Genomic DNA, 26,506 nt, shown 5'->3' with positions numbered 1-26,506 from the left:
GTATTCTGCTAGACGTTATGAATGCGATTTAAGTCACGGCGCGTCTGAGCCTCTCCTCCGCACAATATCGTAATCAAAGCCGCCACTGTCTTCCCCGGTCGTCACAATAGCATCATTCGAGAGGGATAGACCATCGTCGTCGTCTTCGTCGTCGTCGTCTTCGTCGTCGTCGTCGTTGACACTCAAAGCTAAAACGACACTAATCTTTGAGATACGAAACGACGAGGAGTAACGGATTTCGTCTTGAAAATATCGTCTGAAGTACCAATATGAATTGTTAATGCGCGATTAAGGAGTATTTTTTTACATTAAAGACAGATTCAAGGGATTAGTACCGCTCTTATCACTGTATTACATGACATTTGCGTTCATCGAGCATCAATCAATTAGATGCAATTTGTGCAGTTGAGGTATAATAATAAACCTGTGTAAAGTTATCGAAGTTGCCACGGAGAAAGGTAAATTATTTAAAAATCTTGCAGGATGTATATCGATACATTATTGGCCAATATTTTACATGTTGCTCATGGCACGCAATTATTTGCCGATATTTCAAACATGTTAAACAGTTAAAATTGGCAATTAGAGGCATTTGGATGTATATTTTACTCCACTAATATTTATATGTGTGCTATGTGAATTCTATTTACATACAGGAAATTTTTTATTAAATAATTTAAATATTTTAATAAATTAGGATGGTAATATTGAGTTCGAGGATATTAGCAATTGTACATTCAAAATACATTATGGATAGCATAATATGTATATTATTACTTTAGATGTATGTCTATTTGTGAGTTGCATTGTCGTGACGTTTTACGTCGTGAAACTGGGCTTGATAGTGACAGGAAAGTTTACTTGTACTAAGTTAAAGGTCCTTTGCATAGAGAATTCCCTTTGATAAGAACTCACGACATCGTCGCATCGATTTCTCAAAGTATTGCCAAGGGCCAACCACAAGGTTAGCGAGTTTCGTCGGAGAGGTTCACCAGGATTGACCCCTCGAAGATCAAAGGAAACCTCAAATCGATGGGGTTGCCCCGATTCAATTTATCCTTACCGATTTTATCGCTACCGACGGCTTTTCTCTTCTTTCTAGGAATAGACACACCTTTCATTCGTTATTGAAGGCACGGGGGGATCAACGATTTCCGGCAATTGCAGGACGATGAGTCCAAAAAGAGAATAGCCGGTGACTACTCATTCCTGAGATCCGGAAAAGGCCAATTACCGCCGGCTAATTGTAAGTTAAACAAAGGTGATTTTTTACTCGGATTGGAATAAAAAAAAATTATTAACGTTATCGAGTATTATTACTTTGCGATATTATTCTGCAATATCAAGTAAGAGGAAAATTTTGGACAGGGATTAATTCGGCAAAATGTAAATTAAAAAGGAAGTTATGATAATGATCCGTATAGTTACAGGATAAAATCCTGTAACTACGAGAGACTCCAATACACCCGTAGCAGGAAACGGAGGGCTGCCGGGGTTACGTCGACGTCGCGCGATTAAATATTTGTAGAATCGTCTTTTAAAGTTCGCGTCCGCCGCGACGCGGTAGCGGGGCCACGGAGCATTTATAAATCCGTGAAGTCGAGAATTAACGACCGCGACAACCGAACTGTGCCATTGTCTTGAGAAAACTTCGAGCCAGATCGACGGAACTTTTCTCAGATGGCGAAAGGGCGTGCCCGTTCATAGGACGTCTGTCGGCAGTTAGCAAAGTATGGCACGCTCGGGGGAGCGCCCGATATGATTTTACGCAATTTCAGGGACAGAGGAACATTGTGAACCTCGGTGGAGTGGTTGCAAGGGTGGAGGGACGAGAGAAAGAGTATGGAAGGGAGCAGTTGTGGGCGGGGGGGACAAAGGGGCTCTGAGTAGAGCGATTAGCACGGCCCATTGCGCGATGCTAGTGGCACACAACAGCGACCCTGTTCAACTTGGACCGTTTCCAACCATCCAGGACTATCCTTTATACTGACAGGATCGTCCTGAGTACAATTGGTGACACATGGCCGGGGTAAAAAGTATTTTCGTTAAAGTTACATCGTGTGGCGCCATATCATTAATAAAAGGAAGAGCATATTATTTACGCAAATGAAGCGTTATTTAACATTCTTGGATTCTTTATGTCAAATCACTAAAGCGATTTAAAAGGGGCAATGAGAGTGCGACGCGGTTATTCGTGCGTAAATTGTTAGAAACTTAGTTATTTAATAATAACAAAGTGTAGTAGTAACGTTATTACTAAATATTAATTTTCTGACCATTTAATACGCACCAATAACCGCGCACTCTCATTGTCTCTTTTAAATCACTTCATTGGTTTATCATCTAAAGTCCTCTTTGCTTTATTTTTTTCTTACATTAAGGGGGGAGACTCGTCTCTTTGACCCCTTTTTTAAATAATTTTTTATAAAAAACTGAAAGTATTTATTGAATCCTAATAAAATACATGATAATGTTGACGATCAAATGTACAAGAAAAAAATGTTTTATAGTAGAAAAAATACTCGCTGCAGCTGCTCGAAGTTGTCGTTTAGATTTTGCGCGGGAGAATGCCCAGGTCCTTGTAATGAACTGAAATCAACGAACCAAAATTTTTTCGTTAAATTATGATCCTCCGATGCGCATGAACCTAAATTTACATTAAAATTTTTATAATAAATATTATTTTTAGCCATTTGTTTGAAAAAAAAAATCGTAAAATTTTTTTAAAACGTCCTTTATTTAAAAAAAAAAATTTTTTTTGCTAAATTTAGGTTCATGCGCATCGGAGGATCATAATTTAACGAAAAAATTTTGGTTTGTTGATTTCAGTTCATTACAAGGACCTGGGAATTTTCCCGCGCAAATTCTAGACGACAACTTCGAGCAGCTACAGCGCAGCCATTTTGTATTTTTTGTACTATAAAAAAATTTCTTCTTGTACATTTCATCGTCAACATTATCATGTATTTTATTAGGATTCAATAAATACTCTCAGTTCTTTATAAAAAATTATCAAAGAAAGGGTCAAAGAGACGAGTCTCCCCTCTTAAGATTTAGCGATAAAATTTAGCGATAGATGGTTGATAAGTTCCACGATATCTACCAATATCAGAAATCGCGCAGAAGCAACGAAAAATCATCTTTGGTCGCAATAGAAGTCGAAATGCGAAAATTCAGAATCTTTATTTTTTATCGCGCGATTCGCTTGTCCGTGGCAGGAATTTTTCATCGAGGAGCACACCGGACGACACAGGAAGAGAGGACGACGCAGCGACGAAGTAGCGGAACAGGGTGACGGAGACGCGGTGCACTTAGCAGAAGAAACGGCCGACGGAGTGAGAGGGAAGTGATTCGACGGCGGCAAGAGTACGGAAGGTACGGAAGAAAGAACCCTCGGAGGGAGGAACGGAATGGGATGGGGATGAACGGCGCGCGGGGTGATTGCAAAACAGGCAGAAATTGCCACGCGGCTCTTTTCCGCGGTAGGTACGTCCTCGCCCGGAGCAGTTCTCCGCTCGGCGAGAGCCCGACGTGCCTTAACCTTCGCTTCGAGTCGGCCATGGAATTAATACCGGCTGCCTTCGACACAGTGATGAGAGAGCGTATCACGCTCGATTACCACGCATATTCGACATTGATTTATGACACGGATGTGATATCGCTCGTTGCCCGCGCACCGTAAATCGATTTGCGAGATTCCTGAACCGACGATACACCAGATCCGCCGGCAAATTTTTTTACACTCATAACACCGTGGCGTTTGGCGATTTCGATCAATTCTCTGTTGGTAAAGTTAACTGGTGCGCGAACTGAATGGAATTTATTCACTTCTCTAATCCCATAAATCCTTTAAATCCCGATACATCTATCGTAAAAATTATCTTGGGACAAATTTACATTATTATAGTTATACTTATCATCTATAAATATATACGAATCATTATTTCAGACGATAAAATTGGCATTGACGAGTGTTATTAGTGTGACCATATTGAGTCCATTCGAGTAATGGAAGAAATGGTCGACAGATCACTGGAGCCTCGCCAAATTAATTAAGGACAGTCAAAAGCGCTATACAATCTGCTAATGGTGGAAAGACGAATTTGATCATGAATTCGAATTGGCGACCCTTGGCGCTTATATTTCTCGCTATATTTACAGTTGGGTGATTCGAGTCTTTCAGGGTGTGTTCCCCTTGCAGCCAACGTTTTCCATCTCAAAAGAAGGGACGGGATATCAGACGATCATTGTTTCGTAAACTCGCGGCATTTACACCCGAAAAGTGCTTAACACTTCTACGCACTTCTTTAATACACATATATATACATATATATATGTATTTATAAAAATCATACATATATAAAAGTTTTTTGTAAAACAATTTAAAGTGTTTTACGACACTCTCCTGCATTAAAGATTGTCCACCGCGTTAGCGTCCTACGTTTTTCTTATGAAGCAACGATAATAACATATGAACGACGATAGATAACAAAGTGCTTGCATTAAATATAACGATTAAAGGAAGCAGATGAACGCGTACGGCGCATAGTCCAATATCCGTTTAAAGGAGGACATGGATAATCGATTGATCGCTATATATCCTCTGCACGCGGAAGCAAATACCTACGGCAGCGTTATTACCTTTGATGTACCACATATTACATACGTGCATATTGATCCATTTGACCTTTCGTTAGAGAATAATGCAGTAAATTGAACGTGTCTTTATCGTGCATTCAACGAGACCAATCTATTCCTCGTTAGAATATTTTCAGAATTTATACGAAAGTTTTAACAACGTCGTACAAAGAGCTCTACAGAATTTGCCTGTCGAAAAAGACAATCGGCTTTATCAAATAAACGATTGCTTTAATGTCGTACAATAATTTACACGGTTTATTATTAGGTAAGTTGTGCAATAAAAAAATTGTACGTATTTAATGCCAGAATAATCTTTTTCATTACAGATTATATGTAAAACTTGCGATAGTTAATTTAAAGAATAAAGTAAAAGTAGTTTAACGCCTCGCTTCATCCATAATTTCCGTACTTAAAATATCGGAGGACTTTCTTGGATCCACCGCCATCGTTTAACGAGTTGACACTTTTTACCCTCCACGACCCGGTCGAGTAACTTCATTGCTATAATTTCCCTCTTAGTCGATTACAGGCCCTTCGACCCTACGGTGTTGCGAACTGTCATGGAGGCGCGTTTCAGAATGCCGGATGATAGATCGGGCCGCGATCGCTATCGAAAACAAGATCGTCATCCTTTTTCTCTTGACTAACTTGCTGGACCCTGCGCGCACAGACACACCCTAAAATCTCGCCTATCGCATCCACTAGCCCCATTATTACAGCACCAACGGTGGAATGTAATTTCCGGCGCGTCAGCGAGGATCCAGATCGGTCCTTGTCGCTTGTCTCTGCTCGTGGAACGCCGCTGTCGACGAATTCTCGTAATCATTGTAATCGATATTGTGTGTTCAAGGTCCACTACTATATAAAATTACCGCGAGTTCTCTCACTTTGGCAATATACAATAATTAAAGTTTTATAATGGTTCTTTTACTACTTTCCTCATTGTCTTAATGCATTGCTCATATTGTAATGAAAATATTTTCAAAATGAATTATTTATCGTCTCTTATTTATAGAGCATTTATTTAAATATAATTTAATTGTAATTGTGTAATAAATTGTAGCACATTATTAATAAGAAATTGTAAATAAAATTTAGATATCTTTTTTACCTATATATATTATTATCTATCTTTTATATACAACATTAAATATTTTGCTTAATTCATTGTACGTCCCTCAGAAAATTTGCTTTGTGGCTTTATCCTGTGTAAATACATGTGCCGCAATGTTACGACAATGATGCGACATGACAAGCAAGTATCAAAGCATTTCACGTTGGATCGCATATTTATGCACTCCGCATATTTATGAACACGATGACTCGATGCGAAAGCGGCGACGAAGTACTGTTTTGTAAACGGCGACAATTTGTCACATGCGCTTTTGGCAAAACAGTCTGGAACGCGTCATAACGTTGAACGCAGTTACCTGGCTACGACGCCTTTGGGGGATGGTTCGCCGGGGACGACGTCGCGTTATCGAGGGCAACGAGAGGCTGCTATTAATCACTCCTTGTTTGTTAAGCGGCGTACACACCTGCTTCCGTAATATCCTGCCTGCAGTGTATAACCAGGCAGCCCTCTTGCACCGGGAAACGTACGCTTTCAAGGGTGTCCCGGCTCGGTAGTTGGTGGATACTTACACACGTGCCCGTGTACAGGAGCGAAAGTTTCGACAAAGCCGTATGTGCAGAGGCACTCGCCTTGTATCAGGGAACGCGAGGACATTGTCGCTCGTTCGGCGCCCGATCGCTCTACAAGCTGTCGTTCGCCGACTACCGACGATGACGACGCTAGTTCAGATTCAGCGACGATACCACCATTATCTTTTCAGCAAATTGATTAACGTACTCGGCCGCCGACGTCCGTTCGCACGAGACCACGAGCGATCTAGAAATTGTGTCCGCAGAATTGATTCAGGATGGATCAAAATAAATTATTGCAAAAAACATGAAACTGTTGACTCCGTATCCGTCTCGCCATCGTATTACGAATTCACGTCGGTTTGCGCGAAACTTGATTCACACGCGCGTATTTTAGATTGAACTGTCCGCGAATAACCACCTGTACGCACATTCCCGGGGAAAACGAGAAAGTAACAGTCTCGAGCCCGCCGTACAATCGCATACAAGTTTTAGTACATCAGACTCACACGAGTATCTATGCAGCGAGCGAAAGCGGGCCCTCGAAATTTCAATGGCCCTCCGGGAAATTTCCTAACATCTTGGTGGTCCAATTCGCCCTTGCGTAGAGCCCTGGCAAACGCCTTTGGCTCGGGGTCCAAATAACGATGCATTTTTTATTTTATCCCGCGTATTCTGCTACAACTCACAACCTCGCCCGCAATATACCAAAACGGACAATTAGAGTGCCTCGTCGCTCGTGAAAAAAAAACCGGGAGCAAAAACATTTCCAGCACGCAACATCAAAAGTAGCACACCGCGAGGAAAAGAATAAACCGGGAAAGCTACTGGAAATCCTGTTATGCCACAATGGTTATTTTGTAAAACCGTTTCCTTTTATAAAAGCCGTATATGGTAATTTAAGCCATCGGCGATATCGTTAAAACGACTCTTTGAGCGCGGATCGTCGTCTATCCAAATGGATAATAGTCCGGTGCCACGCTGCAAAGAGTATCCAATTATAAGTAAAGAAATGGAAATTTTGCGAATAAAGGAAACAATAAGGCGCATTCGAAATTAGCGCTAAAAAAGCAGCGAGAAATTCAAGCTGAAGCATCGGTAGACGACAAAGAAATTACCGGCGTTACAGTGTTTTCTTGCTTATCGGAGCTTTACGCAAGAACGCGCTCATCAGGATTTCCATAGGAGAACCTGCAGATACTGCTCTGGTACATTAATATTGATTGACGTCCCAGCGACGATTTCTGGAATGACGTTCGTCGAGCACTTCTCTTGTCATTCCGTTTGCGTTTTGCAAATGCATCATTGTACGATTTACATATGCGTTTCAAATTAATGCAGAAACAAGTACCTTCTCGAATGTCTGTGAACAAACCGAAACACGCAGAGATTCCTCCGTAAATTATTTTTAACCGACGAAATGCATGTTAAAAAGCATCGGCAAAAAATGCCCGCTTTCGGTACCTCGATTTTTGAAACTTTTTTTATGCCAAATGGTTACTTATATGACCCAATAATCCCTGCAAAATTTTAAGAGGAGCATACGCCCCGTTTAAGAAATATAGGGGGTCAAAGTTGACCATTTCCAATCAAAAAATATAGCAGCTTCACATTTATACTCCAATAATAATGTCCAAAAAATTTAGCCGAAATGGTTCTTTTAAGATTTTTGGCTGCTGATTACGAATCTGAAGTCAGATTTTAAAAATTCAAAATGGCGGATCCAATATGGCGGACTAATTTTTCTTAAATTCATCGGATTCACTTGAAACTCGTTACTCGGGGGTTTTGGGGGTCGTTGATTGCGAATCTGAAGTCAGATTTTAAAAATTCAAAATGGCGGATTTAATATGGCGGACTGATTTTTCTTAAATTTATCGGATTTACTTGAAACTCGTTACTCGGGGGTTTTGAGGGTCGCTGATTGCGAATCTGAAGTCAGATTTTAAAAATTCAAAATGGCGGATCTAATATGGCGGACTGATTTTTCTTAAATTCATCGGATTCACTTGAAACTCGTTACTCGGGGGTTTTGGGGGTCGCTGATTACGAATCTGAAGTCAGATTTTAAAAATTCAAAATGGCGGATCCAATATATCCAACAAAGGCAAGATGTAATAATCCAACCAACGAAGGCAAGATGTAATGCATAATCCAGCCAGCAAAGGCAAGATGTAATCGACAATCCAGCCAGCAAAGGCAAGTTGTAATAATCCAACCAACGAAGGCAAGATGTAATGCATAATCCAGCCAGCAAAGGCAAGATGTAATCGACAATCCAGCCAGCAAAGGCAAGTTGTAATAATCCAACCAACGAAGGCAAGATGTAATGCATAATCCAGCCAGCAAAGGCAAGTTGTAATAATCCAACCAACGAAGGCAAGATGTAATGCATAATCCAGCCAGCAAAGGCAAGATGTAATCGACAATCCAGCCAGCAAAGGCAAGTTGTAATGTAGGTTCTTTAGTTTTCTGTATGAAATGATGATCTGCTGATCGTCTTTTGTTTTCAGGGTTTCGTAACTCTAGGCCGAACTGTTTAAAACGAGACTCAGTCCGCTCGATGCTCACCGCTCCTAGGTAGAATATAGGTCCAATGTAAGGAAAAATAGGTCCATTGTAGGACAAAATAGGTTCTATGTAGATTTAATGTAGTGACAAAGAAGATTTAGTGTTGGTTAAAAGTTAGTTCACCGTTAGATTCGTGATCAGCGACCCCAAAAACCCCCGAGTAACGAGTTTCAAGTAAATCCGATGAATTTTGAAAAAATCAGTCCGCCATATTGGATCCGCCATTTAGAATTTCTCTAAACTGACTTCAATTTCGTAATCAGCGACCCCAAAAACCCCCGAGTAACGAGTTTCAAGTGAATCCGATGAATTTAAGAAAAATTCGTCCGCCATATTGAATCCGCCATTTTGAATTTTTAAAATCTGACTTCAGATTTGTAATCAGCAGCCAAAAATCTTAAAAGAACCATTTCGGCTGAATTTTTTAGGACATTATTATTGGAGTATAAATGTGAAGCTGCTATATTTTTTGATTGGAAATGGTCAACTTTGACCCCCTATATTTCTTAAACGGGGCGTATGCTCCTCTTAAAATTTTGCAGGGATTATTGGGTCATCATAAGTAACCATTTGGCATAAAAAAAGTTTCAAAAATCAAGGTACCGAAAACGGGCATTTTTTGCAGGGGGCTTGCCGATGCTCTTTATTTTTGAAGTTTACTCGATATTGAATTAAGTAATAAAACCTCTTTTTTAACCGTTTATTTTTCTGATAACTCTTATAGAAATTTAATACTGTAAGTGATTATTTGGCTAATAATTAATTACTTATTTTGAGTATTAAAATCATTAAAAACAGTACTTTTAATACTCAAAATAAGTAATTAATTACTAGCCAAATAATCACTTAACAGTATTAAATTTCTGTAAGGGAATCGCAAGACTAAAGACATTCATTTCGTTGTGAGATAGTTTCTTATAAAGACATTACGTACGGTTAATACTTACTCATCATTTCATCGACGAAATTATTATAATCACATAGGCTGATACCGCAACCGCGCGACGCTTGTATGTCATTAGTCTCTCGTGTTCGCCAAAGCTTTTTTTCACGATGCTGATCCGTCGACAACAGAACGATTCAGTCGAAACGATACGCTATCGCTCTACAAGCACCATTATCTCATCGCTCTCGACGTCCGTTTATCAAACGATGCCGTATTTTATGTATCAGCCTATGTCTCATTCACTTCGGAGAATCTTCCGACATTCATCGCACACACACGCGTGTCCGCGTATTAAGCAGTTGTAAAAATCATACGCGCGCGTTCGGTCGGGGCATGCTCTTTGAAGGTCTGCATTACGGCCGATTCACGCCAGTGCAGTGCAGCGTACGGGATGTTCGTGTCAAGGGAGATAAATCGTCGTGAACGTTCGTAATTATCAAGAGAGACCGTGTACCTACGGAGAAAGCGTATAAAATATTGTTGCTACGGGCCGACTTTCATCAACGGGACGTCGATAAATATTAAAAGATCCTAATTGAATTTCACGAGGCTTTATCAGTCATTTAACGCCTTTGCGTAGCGCAGGGTAAAAGGATTCCAGAAACATAACGTTGGCAGTTAAAGGACGAAGTTACATATTTTTCAAACGCCCTCGCACATTCTGAGCTATTAAAACTATCCAGACATGGAGGATAATTAGCTTTACGCGGTCGCTACCTTTTATGACACAAAAGCCGGCACCCGGCTAGCGAGGCATTAATTATTCCCGCATGTATCACGTCCATTTCAGTTAATCATTACATAATTTAGCATATAGTTATATTAATATATAATTGTATTATTAATAATATATTTATATACAGTATAAAAAATTATTTTAATAGAAATTTAATGTATAATATACATATATACATATATATTAGGTATATTGTTAATTGTTTTTGCAACTGTCTTTGAGAATTATTTTTTACCAGATACGTTTAACTAAAATTCTGAACTTTATAACTTTATTGACCGAGATAAACGAAAGCTTCCATTGGCGATATAAAAGGTTTTGCAACGGAAACCCGGACTACAATACGATAATATCTCGATGTCGCTTTTGAATTGAAGACAATACACGTCAAGCAGCGAGAGATGGAAGAAAGGAGAAATCGCGCACTTTGATCAGCAGCTGAGATCAGACTTACTCGGCTTGAAATAACGTTGATAGCAGTCTGGCTGAAGTTTTTATCATTTGGCGCCTTGTCGATCAAGAAGCACCATCGTGAAATTTCATATAGTATTGATTTACGTTATGCTCTCAATCTTATTATCTTTTTGAACAATAATGTTATTGTATAATCTATACAATGTAATGCATAAATGTAGTTCAGAAATTGTTATTAGGTTATTAATTTGCTACTCACACAAATTTTCCTTATACGTATATTATTTTACATATATATTATTTATATATAGCGCGTAGAAAATATTTTCTCCTTTAAATAATAAAGCATAAAAAGAATAGTGGGTGTACAAGAGGTACTCTACTATCCAGGTAAGCGCGCATATCCCAATTTGATGGGATCGAGAAGAACGTCATGGCCCTTTTCACTTGACATTTTTTCACCGCAAGATGCACTTTTTTATTAACGATAGGTGCACTCGATGCCCACAAGCCCGAGGCACTCGAGATCCGCGTTCTACGAGCAAGATCATCTGGTTCCCAGGAAAGCTTGTCCTCCATTCCTGTCGTGCCCAATAGACACTGAGTGCCTGCGTACGCACGTTAAGAGGCCCCAAGGCTGGCTCACATTCATCTCGATTCCTACCCTCAATGGTTCATTGTGCCCGCTTTTGTACAATCGCGTTTCCGAATGTCGCCCGTTTTATTTTGATTCACGCAGCGCACCCGGAGGAGAGGATCTTCCGAGTACCGCACGAAACGATCGAGAGCCGTCGGGACGTGCCGTAGGTTTTGTCAACGGTCGCCTTGCATTTTTTCCACTCTTGTCTTATGCCCCGAGGAAGGGAAAATGAAATTATTATGCTTCGCGGCGCGCACAGGTTTGCTGCTGAGCTATTGTGCACATTGAATGCATTTTGCCGGATACCGAGTGCTTTTCTCTTTCAGAATAGCGACGGTCTTAACGCAACGAATTAAAAAAAAAATATTGAAAAAATGCCATAAATTTATTTAAAAAATTTATTTTAAAAAATTTACGGAAAAATCTCTGAATTTTGGTTTATTAGACATTCGAGAAGAATCGAAATATTTTGTAATTGAAATACCAATAAATATTTCTTCTCACGACTTATCGATATTCTTACGTTCGATTACTCGCGAGAAGAGGATCGGAAAGACGTGCAAACATTCCCGGAAGCCGCGATGCGTTCTACGAGACAATTGGGTAGTAGTTTGTAGAATACTCTGAAAGAGCAGAATATGAAGAGAAGAACGCGTGGATAAGAGGGATAATACGAACGAGAGAAAGGGCATGCGAACGAAGTCGTCGTCGATTGGAAGGTTAAACGCTGCCTCGTTCGACTCCGCTGCACCCGACCGGTTTACACGTGTGCGCATTTGTAAATGCGCACACAGCCACGTACAAGTGCATCCTAGACTATTCACGTAGGTGCGCGGATATGCGTGCGTAAACGATGGTACACCCACGCGGAACCCAGTAATACATACGTATTTCGCCTAGGTCGAGAGAGCCACGCCGAAGGGGTTGCGAGAGGCAGCAATAGCACCACCGGCACGGATGTTGCTGCTGTTTGCAAAGCGGTGTATTATACTGTCAGCCATGTCGGGGATTAGCAAACGCAATACATCGGGCTTCGCGATCGTGCTGCGCATCTGTTCGCCAATCCAGTTTCCGTCCGCGCTGCGCTCACACACCGACATACGTCTCTATATCCCTCTCTCTATCCTTCCCCTCTTTCTCCGACTTCGCTCGACTATGCACCTATCTCGTGCCTCTCCTACAAGAGCTGCATCGCAATTGACCCACGTTGCACGTTACGGGCATGCACGATTCGCAAATAACGCGAAAACCGTCGCGCCGAAGGCGACACCCCGGAGTGTCGTTTAGTATATAAACATGACGATTTACGCGTTCGCCGTACTCATCGCTATAATACTGTGCGCGTTTTTTTTTTCATATCGAATCTTTTGCAACGTATAAGTATACTTACTTTCTATATCTTGTCTTGAGATACTAATGATAAGCAGATAAACAATTGATTTATAATGGTTTTTATTAGTATTTTGACATAATTAGAGACAATGACAAGATACTTTTTTATAATGTTATGATAACATTTGATTAAGGACTATTTTGCTTTTTCGTCAAGCGCAAGTATTTGTTAAGAAGACAGAGATATTCTATGTTCACGCACGTTCTGCAAATACGCACGAACGTAATGTAAATCCTTGTCATATCAATGCTGTTTACGGGCAAGTTCAGCGCGCAAATCGTGCTCAAGTCGTCGTTGTTACCCGACGATGTATCCCCTTAATCTTGTGTATTTACGGATTTCTGGCGAAACAAAGGTCACGAACGTGCGAAAAGTGCTATACCTTTAAGATATCGATCTGTATGCACATCCGATTAAAATGTTGACAACTATTTATAGCTAGATAGAACTATTTTCTATTTGACGGTTCTATATTTGGCGTTAAATTGGCAGGGGAAGTAAATAAAAATATCAGAGATAAAAAACAAGATAAATAATGTATATCCATATCATGTACTATTCTGAGTCTTGACAGATTATCGATAGCGAATATTACTTCTCAAAAAATGTATTTTTGACTTTGATAGAAAGCGTTTAGCGATCAAACGCAAACTGGTTCGTATAGCTGCGCGAATCACAAAGTAGCAGGCGTCAAGGGAGTTTATATACATATAGAGGAAATTCTATCGTAAATAATGCGGAAGTTCGTGACACTTTTACCGTCGTCGACGAGGCGTAATGTGTATATACCTATCGCATGGCAGGCGGTGCAAAAGTTGCAAAGTTTCGAGCGAATATCGTCGATTAACTCCTTCCGGGTGTATAGTTAGTAGTCTGCTAGTTTTCAATGGGGTCGTAAAGCATCGCGAGGCCATGGCAACTCTCCCCTGTCAATATGTTAGAATAGGGTTTTAACCAAGTTTTGAGGACAAGCTGTGGATACATTGTAATTACCGTTCTTTATATTTGAGACAAGCTGTCGCTTAGAAGTTTCAACAGCCTCTACATATAAATTGGTTAATAATTTCCCTAGACGGGAGAATTGATTATCTTTACCGTAAAATAATTGTAAAGACATTGCGCTATTATTTTGAATTGCATGTAATTGAAATGTAATCTCGCGCTGATATTATAACTGCCAAGCAGTTTCAAATATTAGGACACAATAATGTTTCAATTTTAAAATATATTAATAAAACATAAATTATAAAATTTTCGATGTTTCAAATATTATTGTTTTTTTTTCTATCGCTTGAGAAATGATTGTAATAAAATCAACATCATGAAAATCGGCGATTCTTTTGCAAAAATACTGTACACGTTTAATATTATTAGCGGATTATCCGATAGAGTGTGAGGCATCGTCAATAAAATCATACAATCGCATTATTTCTGAAACAAACGCGCAGAAAATCCAGGAAATAATTACGACAGCATTTACGCGGACGAATCCAAGTTTCGCAAAACGTACCGTGTCGCGAGTTGCGATAGATTACATTTTTTAAGTCGACGTGCCCATGCCGGCCGAAACAATAACGCACGTCACCGTTGAAATGACAGCGAAAACGAGCCCCGTCGCCCATTCCTAAACCTGCCCTGCCCCCTTGCCCGCAATGCACGTTGCATCGCCATTATCACGAATGACGATGCAGACGCACGTCATTTTATCTCCCGACGCGTCCGGTCCGCTTCTGCGTTCTCGCGCGCGCGCGTGCGTGTGTGTATGTGCGGCAGACGGAGCAAAAAAAGTGTTTCTCACCTATACCGGCTGGCACCGCACCGTTCAGAAGTTTATTTAGCCGTCGACTGACACGAAAATCCCGTCGAGGCTTTTATTATGGGTGGTGCCGTCAGACTCGGAAGAGGGAAAAAAAATGTCAATCCATCCGGCAGCTTAACGCGACGCGCGCGAGACGGTACCAACTCGCCCCGACATCGCATTAATTGATTTATTTCGCAGCGCTGCTGCCGCGGTCTTTTGATGTGCTAATCTTCGACGCCGCATGCCTCCTCGCATGACCCGATCCATCGCTCACGTTTCTCGTTCGCGACGGACGGCTAGAAAACGCGGAAGGGTTCGTTAACGCTGAAGATTCATTACGTTTCTAATACAGCGGGCTAAATGACGGATTAGCGAAGGAGCGAATGTAGGTGGAAGAGCATTCGGGGAGATATTTGTCTCGGCTGACTTGCACGTATTTTATCTAGAAGAGAGATTAGGAGCTTACAAGAACCCGGTTACGAGTACGCTCCGCAAGTAATACTCTGGTGATATTAGCGACAAGATTGCGAGAAACATTTATCGTATGCCGTAAACTTTTATAGATACGGTAAATGAATCGGAACCACGTTTCGGACCTCGTCTTCGGTAATCATTAAGGATCTATTAAACTTTAACGATCTAATATCTACCTCTTCCAGACGGAACAAATAAAGAAGAGCGGCACGCGTATCAACAAAGAAAATTAATATTAAAGATACAGTGTGACTGAAGCTATTTCAACTTCGATTTTATAAGATAAGATCCTTTTAAGATATGTCAAATTACATAAATAATCATCATTTACTTAACGAAGCGTATTTAACCACCAAATCGTAAAACTTGTTTATTTCTAATACAAATATTAAATATCTTTTCACATTCTCCAACAATTTACTGTAAACGCAAATTGTAACAGATTGCTTTTAGATTTCGCCACGTAGTCTTACAATTAATCGTTCCTTGCAATTTGTTTATTCGTATTGTTCGTAAGCCGAAGCAGCAAGGTATCCACGACGAACGAATGTGCTGCGTGTGCATGTAGAACACAGGTATTTATCGGTGTTCGATCAACATTCCACGGAGTGCGTAGATGAGCGTGCGGCGTGTTACGCAATCCAAATCGGCCACGCTTTATCGGTCGTCAACCGGAAACACGTGAAGCTAAAGACGGCCGCGCGCGGCAACAGGACTCCTTCCCAGTTCTCCGGCACGCATACGCACGTCTATCCGAAGCGATCGATAAAATTCCTGAGAATGCTCCGAATGGCATTTGTCCGTCTGTTTTGAACGACGAATCACCGCAATCTACCGACGCATTTATTAAAATGCGGAGCCTCATCGTGAATAGAAATGCCACAATTTTTGCTATAACAACGTACTCATGTAATCATCGATTACATTCCTACGATAAAATTTCCGTTTGAAGTAAACAGAAGCACCAAAAGTAAAATTCGGACAGGTAGATCTTGTATAGGTGGTCTCAGTTTCTGTGACAAGAAGACACAACAAAAAACAAAGAAAAAGAAAGATGTCGAACATTTCAAGTAGTCCATGGAAACTCGATACTTTTTATTCTCGTTTCGAATATAGAGTTTGAAGTTTTAAGCAGCGACCAATAACAAAGCTACGGACATAAGCCAGAGCGATGGTCGAGAGGATAGAAGGGAAAACTCTCGGCATAGAGATAAGTAGGATGCCATATTGATTGCGACTAACTCTCTCGCGGTGGTTGGGAGTTTGAAAGTGAGGAACTAACCATCGCGGGGAAAAAGGAGATGGGGAGAGGCAGCTAGTTAGAATATATGTACGGTAAGAGAAAGAGGGAGAAAGCTGAAGAAAGAAAGAGACGGACGGGTGGAATCAGCGAACAGAGCCGAAGGTGAAGGGAATTTGGAGGAGAGAGAAAGAGACAGCAGGGAGGGAGGGAAAGGGAGAGAAGTACAGACTACGCGAGAATTACCGGATCGATATTAAGTTGCGATAGTTCCCGTTTCGACTGCAAGGCGCTCGCGTTTGCACCCTTACAGGTCAACCCCCTGTATACCTGCCGCTACACCTGGCGACGACCTGACCCCACGACCTGTGACCTCTAGACCGACGCGAATCCGGATTATATCGAGCGATCGAAACCGACCTCCGTTACCTTTCAATGCTTGCGCAACAGTTCGCGCGCGCTTCGCTGTGTCGAGACAATTCCGGATTAGATAGCTAAGATGATAAATTGTCAGCAATAAATTCGTTGCGGATGCATTGATTTATGTACTTTACTAGTTCTCTATTGTGGCAACGACAAATTTTGTGTCTATTTTTGCATACGGTACATTAAATGTTGATAAACGACTGATGTTAAGAAAAATAATATATGAATATATAACACATGCTCTCTTTTTTAAATAAAGTCTCACAATTGCACGTGCATAAAATTAAAAGTAAATATCAGACTGTATTCGATTCTATCCTCTTTACTTCATGGCAGTTATGTAATAGGCTGAGTGACAATATTACACTTGAGTGTGCTCAGACTTGTTCGTGTCCCTCTCGAAAAGTGCGTTATAACTGCAAACTCTATGCGGTATGTTGCCAATCGATTAGCAGTAACGCATGAATAAGAAAGTTTTAAATTTCCCACATACTATAAGTTTCTGAACAGAAATGTCTTGATTTTCATGCTGAATTTCATCATGAAAGGACATATGTTTTCGTACGTATGAGGAAATCAAATATATCACATACATCAGTACAAACCAAGGTATACAAACGCATGTCTGTATTAAATGTAACAGATATTTCTTATTAGAAAATATTACAATTAGTAATCGTAAATAAAAAATATTTAACTTTGTATTACATTAAGCAAAATAAATTTATGTTTTTACTGCGATAATTAGGTGGCTCTTCTCCACGAAACTTAATTTCTAATTTAAAAATAAGTATATTCAATGTGGAATTCTCGATAATACGTAAGTATCTGTACTATCTAGGTAGAATTGCGTGGGAAGTACGAGATCACAGGTCAATGTGCGATATCGCTGGGACCTCTGATCCCGAAATGGTAGACCCCACGCAGCGCAATTGGCGATTTTCACCGAATGCTATGGAGATCCGATGGATGGCTAGTATAAACAGATTGTAACGACGCGCTGTCGATGTGAGGTCCCATAATGCACGCATAACGGGAATGTACTTATCAACCTGCGTCATCTGATGAGCGTACTTTAGATGAACATTTGCGTGCCACGTTATTTCACTGTCTTTCTTTTCCATCTTCGTTCTTTCTGTTTAATTTGATTTACATGTGTATAGGAACAATTTTATGTTTACTTACAAAAAACGAATAAAAAAAATTATATAAATAAAATTAAAATGAAATAATCTCTCAAATATAAGAAAATTTTACTGTAGATTATTTTCTTTAAAATTTGTTATATAGTTTTTAGTTGCATATACCACAGTCAATTCTTAAAATTAACTAACCATGCCAGCAAAATGTATTAGAATCCAAAACACGATATCAAATGGTATTAACAACTTATTCTAATCTGCTCGATATTGCCTTTTAGCACCCACGTCGGTCGCAATTAGCGCTTGGTTGGTGCTCCAACGAGTGTCACCGATATCCACGTGCACGCAGACGAGCGGCCGTCGTTCCCCGTTCTCGTTTTTTCCGCTTACGTTTTAATCTCTTCCGCGCGCGTGGAGATGTCGAATAAATTCGTACCGCTACACCCGGGAATCCGCGCCGCCCGGTGCAGATGTGAATTATCAACGATCCACCGGCTTAGACGGGGCTCGGATCAACGAAACTGCACACTACGTGGAAGTACCGACGTGGGAAAAAAATTACGGGGAAAACGATCAGAAGAGGTCACTGCTTCCTGGAGGGCTGTCTTCTACCTCGTCGTCGCTTCCTGTGTTTACACTGCGTCGTCCTGACGTCTCTCGTCGGCCCTCAAACGCGTGGACGCCGCGCTGACAACTTGTCAGTAAGCTTCTTGTGGATGTTTTCTGACGTGGGACACATGGTGCCCGTACGTCGTCGCAGACTAAACTTATATACAGACCCCGACACACTTCGGCTGCTCTTCCTTTTACTTGCATCCTTCGGCTGAACCACCGGTTTGCCGTTTACTCTCGTGTATCTTTTGGCAACGAGAATTTTTGTCAGCGGAATTACTGTGAACGATAAATTAAACGAGGCCTCTTTCATGGAACCATCTCTAAAATTTAAAGATTATTATATCTACATAGGATTTATTTATTTATTTATTTTTTTTCATAAAGACTATAGTTATAATTCTGTGGTTAAATGTAATTAATAATTCCACACAACGAGTAAAAATATCCTATTGTAGAGATGATGGTCGTTGCACAAGTTTATTTCACGTCAAGTTTGCGCCATCATTTTTGCGAATTCAGTGTAGCAATATTATGACGTTTTTTTACTTTGCCTGGTTTTTTATGTTAATTTTACTGTGTTCTGAGAAAAAAGTATTATAAAAAAGTATTTTACTTTTAAGACATAGAAATTTAAAAGTGTAAAACGTTAATAATATATTCTCTAATTTATATTTTTTAATTATAAAACAAATATATAAACTTAATTCTTTAAATTCAGATTTAAAATTAAATATTCTAATCTTTTTAAGATTATTAATTAACTATTTAAATTTTTATTCAGACAAAAATTCGAACAATATATGCATAACATTCATTATTGGATAAATAATATTAATTGTATAAATATAAATATTAATTAATTATTGTAGTATAATATAATAACTTATTTAGTTTGTGGTATTTTAATAACGCCGAAGTTATTTCTTTAGACAATAAGAAAAAGAACCGAGATATTAAACTTATGTTAAATTTGTTGGAAATTTATACGGCTATCAAGACGATCCTTCAATGCTATTTACGTCCAATACCTTCCATCTTCCTTATTCCACGTACTCAACGGAGGAACAAAAAAATTTTAATGGAGAAACTTTTCTGAACAGTACGAACCAGATATTCGCTGGAGATTATCTTCCAGGCTTCAAATAACGCAATGGTTAACTTTATGCTTAAAGAAAAAGCATTTTTATTCTAAATTACTTATAATTACACGAACATAGCAAATTGTTGATTAACTAAAACTCCAAAGTATTTAAGATTTTTTTTTACGTATTTACTGTGAGTTAACTAAGCGGAAGTTCTATCGCTATGCTATTTTTTGAGCGGCTTTTCATGCAAAATATAATACATTATATTACGGTCATCTTGCACGCCAGAAGAAAGAGAATATTTCAAAATGTAAAAGCAATAATTTCAATATATATTTTATATACACATGTATAATCAATGTAAATATACGAAGAAAGGAATAAAAAGAAGAGACAGTGATAGTTAAGCTAAAAATGAAAGTAATGGAAACATCCGATACTTTATTTCCCACTTTCATAGTTCTCATTTTTTTCATGTGTCATATTTTAAGAGAATAAGAAGAATAAGAAGAATGTATTAAAATATTTAGCTGTTAAAACCAAAATTATATTTAGCACATTAATGAAAATATTAATGATCTAAATGTTAATAACAACATCTTTATCTAATAGAAAAAAATTTTTATTTCCACGATTTTTGAGTGTCACAAGCGGGCTACACAATACGTTCCTTTCAACAAACAAAAGAATGCGTTATTTATTTCCTAGGTGTATCTTATTTTTACATGTGGTACATGCATAATTGTTGGATAGAAGTTGTAGATGTAGGCTGATTTTGCGCGGCTAATTGGGGTAATTTCCGCGGGACCGATGTAAACGTCACGTCGTTACGACAGTCATGACTACAGACCCCTGACGTATTGCGGCCTTTCACGCACAATAGCGAGACCAGAGAGATTCGTATTGTACAACTCTGGCTCGATTCATACGCTAACGTTCCATCTGCGCGTCTTCCATGTGACGAGCTCATCCACGGATATATAGTTTATTCTGTATTCAGATATTCTGTTCAAGTCGGGATAGGACAATCATGCTCTAAACATGAATGTCATCGTCAATGTTTCAAACATAATATGCAAATTGGTATTGAATATTCATATAAAAAAATCTATTTAAAATGTTAAAACATAATTAATAATTATATCAATGTTTATCGAAATAATTAATTTTTTATATACAAAAACAAAATTTTGTAATATAAATTATAAAGTACATGTATTATACATATTTATCTCATACGACATTCATTTCATATGACATGCTGATTCTGTTGCAGAAATGTCAAAATTAGAGCTTAGAAGATTGTATTTGAAAAGTTTTAAGAAAATATATGTAGAATATAACATTGCAGATTTTTAAATTAATTCCTGGATATGTGAAAAAATATATTGACTCAAGCAATCAATTAATTAAGCTAGTTTGTAAAAGAAAAAGGATAATCAAACCGCGATATATATAAAAAGGATACGCTATAAGCTGCTGATGTGTGCGATATAACAGGGATGTTTTAAATAGCGTAAAAGACATTAATTGATGATTTCTGGATATACGATCAGTCTGCCGTATTTCAATTTACGCACAATGGTGCAACCGCAAATTCGTATTGTATCAACCCGGCTCGAATTGAACGCGAATATTCCATCTGTACGTCTTCCACGTGACGAACTACCCACGGTAATTGAGGTTTATGGAAATGGGCAGTAGCACTGTTCTGCACCGCGGATAGTAATTATAACAGCACTTTCCAATTAATATTTCTAGATAAACAAATAACAACTAATTAATTCGTACACAATTTTAACAATCTAAAAATTATTCTTAGAAAAGTGTATATAAAATGCATTTTCATTATTCCCTTTATGGTCAGTAAATACAATGCACGTAGCGTGCGCATAATGGAACACATCACAATTCACAGTGAGATTAATGGTCAGCAAAATGAAATATCTAATAATCTCAGCATACTTTATAAATGCATGTAGGGATTTGTACGCCGCATATGTATTACGTTTCGTATAGCGAAATCAATTTCTGGGCGATGGCGATGCATGATCTAACGGGCGACGTACAATGCACGTGATTTATATGCGTAACGCTATAAATACACTTGACTGTTGAATTAAATGTAATAAATAGATAGGTTGGGATATATTGAGGGGAAAGAAAATTTTGAGCTGGTGTTAGCACCCTTCGGAAAATAATCGTGCTCGCCACGCGGTACCCCCTTCATTAATTATAGCCACGAGGGGGCAATGTGCCAGGAATCTCGGATATTTTAAGTACAGTGCTCAGCGGGGGGCTTACACATCTGTCGAAGTCCACTTCGGGGAGAATAATCAATTCTTGCAAAATCAATATTTCTAACTATCGTTCACAACATTACAGATTATTCAAAACAACTTTATATTATGGCGTCAAAAAAGAAATGTTTTCTTTATATAAATTTGTGCACAATCTGAAGCAAAAATGCGTTTTGTTTACCAATATTATCTCGTTGTTGGTGATGTGATTTCTCATGTACATAATTCTGTAACCTCATTAACGAAGAGACAACAGCATCAAATGTTAAACTATACGGAACATTTCTCATCTTGTTGATATTGTCTGTTACGAAGCGATTCACTGAATGCTCGACGAAACTAGCCAACTCGCGGCAGTTTGCTAAACACTTGCCAAGACGCTGCTGAAATTCGATACTTAATTACGAGAAAGCGGCAAGTTTATACGCTCCGATGTGCTCGAACGGGACCCCGCGCTTTCTGTTTCCAGGTGGAAATATATACAGACTGGTTCCGCGCCAATGGGCATTATACGAGACCTGACAGTCAGGCCGCGGCGTGTTGCAGTGATTAATGCTAACTGCGAGCTATCCCTTCTCCGGACTATTGCTATCCACCCTCTCGCTCGCCCCGGTAACAGATGTACCCCCTATTAATCAATCCGGTCCTCCGTTTCTGCCCTCTCAGTCCGCGGCCGAGTCTAGTCTCTCATATCATCGCTCAACCCTTCTCGCCCTTTGCGTGACGCCATATAGTCTATCTCGTACGTGTGTTCCATGTCTGATACTTCCAATTTGATATGCTCCTGAGATGGCCACCCTTATCTTGATTCCTGCACGTTGCCCATCGCGCCTTACGAATATCGATAGACTGATAAATCAAACTATCTCGAACGGTGGATAAGAAAGACGTTTAGATGTCTACATCTTCGTGTTCTTTTGCGTTTGTGAGAAAAAAATGAAGACGTTAAGAAAAATTCAATAATATATTTAATAGTATATTTGATAGAAAATTTTAAATATAAACGCTACAAATATATGATTGAATATAAGATTATTTAAAAATGTATATTTAGACCACAGCGGTATCAAATGCGGGTTAATAATATTTCGTATACAATTTGTCTCCGAGAGACATACAACTGTTATAATTCTCTTTACGTGGCTCCCGCTTGTGAACTACTCGTGAATATATCATACTTCCAAGGACGAGAGTAGACTAAAAGCAACGTTTCCAAATTTTCATTTGCATTCTGAGGCGCATAACTCCATTTCATTCTGTCGTGCCGTTGAGGCAGAACGTTGACTCGAAATATATAGAACAGTCGGAGGAAGAAACCTCGAAGCACGGTAAAGATAAATACAAAATAAAACAGCAAAGAATCTGGAGGAATTCGCTCCTGTCTTTTGCGCTTCGCATCTTGATTATACTCCGCTCTTTCACACACAAATCGGTTCCATTTCAATTTTAAGTTTTGCCAAACTTCTCTCTCTGATTACGTTAATTAATAAAAGAAACATTAAGACATAATTTGATTGTTATCTCTTAAAATAAAAAAAAATCATCTCTGTGTGTGTGTGTCTCTCTCTCTCTCTCTCTCTCTCTCTCTCTCTCTCTCTCTCTCTCTCTCTCTCTCTCTCTCTCTCTCTCTCTCTCCCCTTTCTTTTTTTTTAGTACGCTTGATCGATTAAATGCTTTGTAAAATACGAATCGTGCATACCACTACGGTTTTAACAACAATTAATAATCAGGGTATGGCCGTTTTTGCGCCGAGTAGTTTAATAGTCGGCCTGACGTTATCGTCAACAATGCGTGCATGCATGTCTTTCGCTCAATTCGCGCCTTCCTTGAATGATAATAAATGCCCGCGATTATAAATTGAACAATGGAAAGGACTTAATGAGCCGACACGAAGGGTCCTGAAGCTTGTGAAACGCGTTTCTCGCTTTAGGACTATGCCAAGTGCAACCACGATGTGGTATATATAACCACCCCAGTTACTGTCCCCTAACCAGCCGCAATATTTTTCGCGTCCATTAAGCGTGACCTCACGATGGGGTGATACTTTTTAAGTAGAGGGTAGAGAGAAACGTCTTGTGGCTCTAAACCTTTTTCTCGGATATCGACTCGTCGCCGTGACCCGTTCCGTTATCGCGACCCTACTACGTTTCTTATTTCAAGCATCGTTAGTTAAGATAAATTCGTTGTAAAATATTACGGATTAGCGTATCACAAAATTGTGTAGCGTGAAACGGTGTCTTATACAAGAAACCGTCCTTCCATAAATAAAATGAAATAAAACTTCCATTAAGTTGTTTGACGCACGCATATACATATATATTATGTTTTTGTCAATAACATTTTGATAAGTCAACGGATACTTGATCTAACTAAAATTGCGATTCCAGCATGATTCTTAATTTTTTGTTAAACTCAATAAAACTAAAAACTCAATAAATTTTTAAATAAAATTGATTAGAACAATTTTTAAAATATTTTAAGATGCAAGTATACCTATTTATCGAGTTTATAAAATAATAAGACGCATGTTTTTTATTTATTATGTCAGATACGCTCATAATTAGTTGCAAAGAATATCACATTTGTCTTTGTCAATTTTTGCAAGAAATTTTATTGCAGAGAGTCCCCCCAAGTTTTGCGATACTCTGAAAATATAATCGCGTGACATTCTTACGGTGCGTCAGCGCGGAGATAATTAATTGGAAATTAGTGAAGGGTGGAAACAGCAGCTTAATCTGATATAAGCCACTCGGCGAAACCTCGCAGGAGGTCTTTCCGTTCTTCATCCATGGTAGCCCGTCAAGAGGCACGACTCTCGTAGGCGGGGTCGAAGGCATGTTCGAGGAACGTTCGCGGAAAGTACGTTTAGGAAAAGAGGAAGAAGAGAGGAGAAGACTGAAAAGTTTTAAAATTCCGGCCGTGGAGCCACGCGGCGGAGGAATTGATTATACGCAGCGACGTGGCGCGCGATAAATGGTAGTTAGCGGGGGTGCTGCTCGGGGTAGATAGCGCTCTGGCATATACCAACGGGGACCTAGGTGCACGAATTCTTTACAACTGTTTGCCGGTGGTGGTTATACCTTGCATCTCGTCGACGAGATAGAACACGCAGTGTCGCCGTCGTGTTACGTGGCCGCGACCCTTCTCGCCGCGAAGGGTTTTCCGCTAGATATCGATATCCCCTTTCACGATCCTCCGCGTGCCTTCGCCCGATGGTGCAACGAAACTACCCTACTGATTTTCATTACGCTGCAACGTCCGTGATCTTCCAACAACACGGGGTTTGACACGGTGAAATTTGAGAAGACTTGAAACGGAAGGGCTATAAGCTTTATCTTCCGAGCTATATGTAATCTTGCGTGAAAAAGGTTTTGTTGCAAAGTTATCTATAAGATTGCAAGAGGATGTTGTTGAAAATTCCAAGAAGAAAATTATACTCTCAATCTAGATATAGTAGATTTTGACAAGATTATGATATGCACAATTTTAGAAGTGGTGCATAGTCGCGATACGAATGGTACCATTTCCTGAGTAGTCTCAACAGACATTTATATTGTAACTGATGGTATATAGCTATAGCATTTTCAATTTTCTGAGACGCTTTTAGTAAGAAGTTATTTAAACATAACTATACATATATGTATGTCTGTAAAATATTTTCTACTGTTTCAAAAACATAGCACATAATATTTAAAGGGATCTATATAATTACGAGATTACATAAGTGATTTTTTTTAAGTTCGAATTTAACTATCAAGATAATTAAGATAGAGACGCTCTCATCTCTCATATAGAAACATCGAAGTAAAAGGCGACCGAGATAGGTTGACATGATGAATACTTCGGTAATAGTTCTAATCCCGATGAAATTACTCCCGTAATTGCGCAAATTCAATTTGTATGAAGCTTCTGCTTTGGGTACTCCATATATCTATGGGACGCGCTATCGTCGATCCGGCTCCCGCTGTCTGCAGAGGATTTCCAAATCATAGATTCGCTGTTAAAAGAGGAAAAGGGAACAATAGTCGGGGACGACCACAGTGATAGACGTGAAAGTGAGAGTGAGAAGGGTATAATAGCGGAGGTAGAGAATGGTTGGAAGAAGTAAGAGAAAGGGAACATTAATGGGCACGGAGAATGCGGGTTTCAATTATTGTCGGCGGCGGGTCCGAGTAGCCGTTTACATTCGCGATACCAGCTTCACCGAAATTATTCGCGCAGTTCGTTGGTCGCATTCCCGATTACACGGTTCTCAATTTTCGTTCAGGGGTTTGGCGCCAGGTTTTAGACTCGTGCGTGTGTTATATAAAACTCCGCGTTCGACGTGTTTAAACGACAAATTTTTTGTCGAAAGAATCAAAGCATTAATGTTTACGATATGCGTTAAAAAATTTGAATATTAAAAACGTGAGTCTATCATGGTAAATAAATTTGTAGC

Source organism: Temnothorax americanus, unplaced genomic scaffold (assembly GCF_048541705.1).
Source record: "Temnothorax americanus isolate GAGA-0224 unplaced genomic scaffold, ASM4854170v1 Scaffold19, whole genome shotgun sequence".
Lineage (NCBI taxonomy): Eukaryota > Metazoa > Arthropoda > Insecta > Hymenoptera > Formicidae > Temnothorax > Temnothorax americanus.
Note: the sequence above shows the minus strand (reverse complement) of the source record.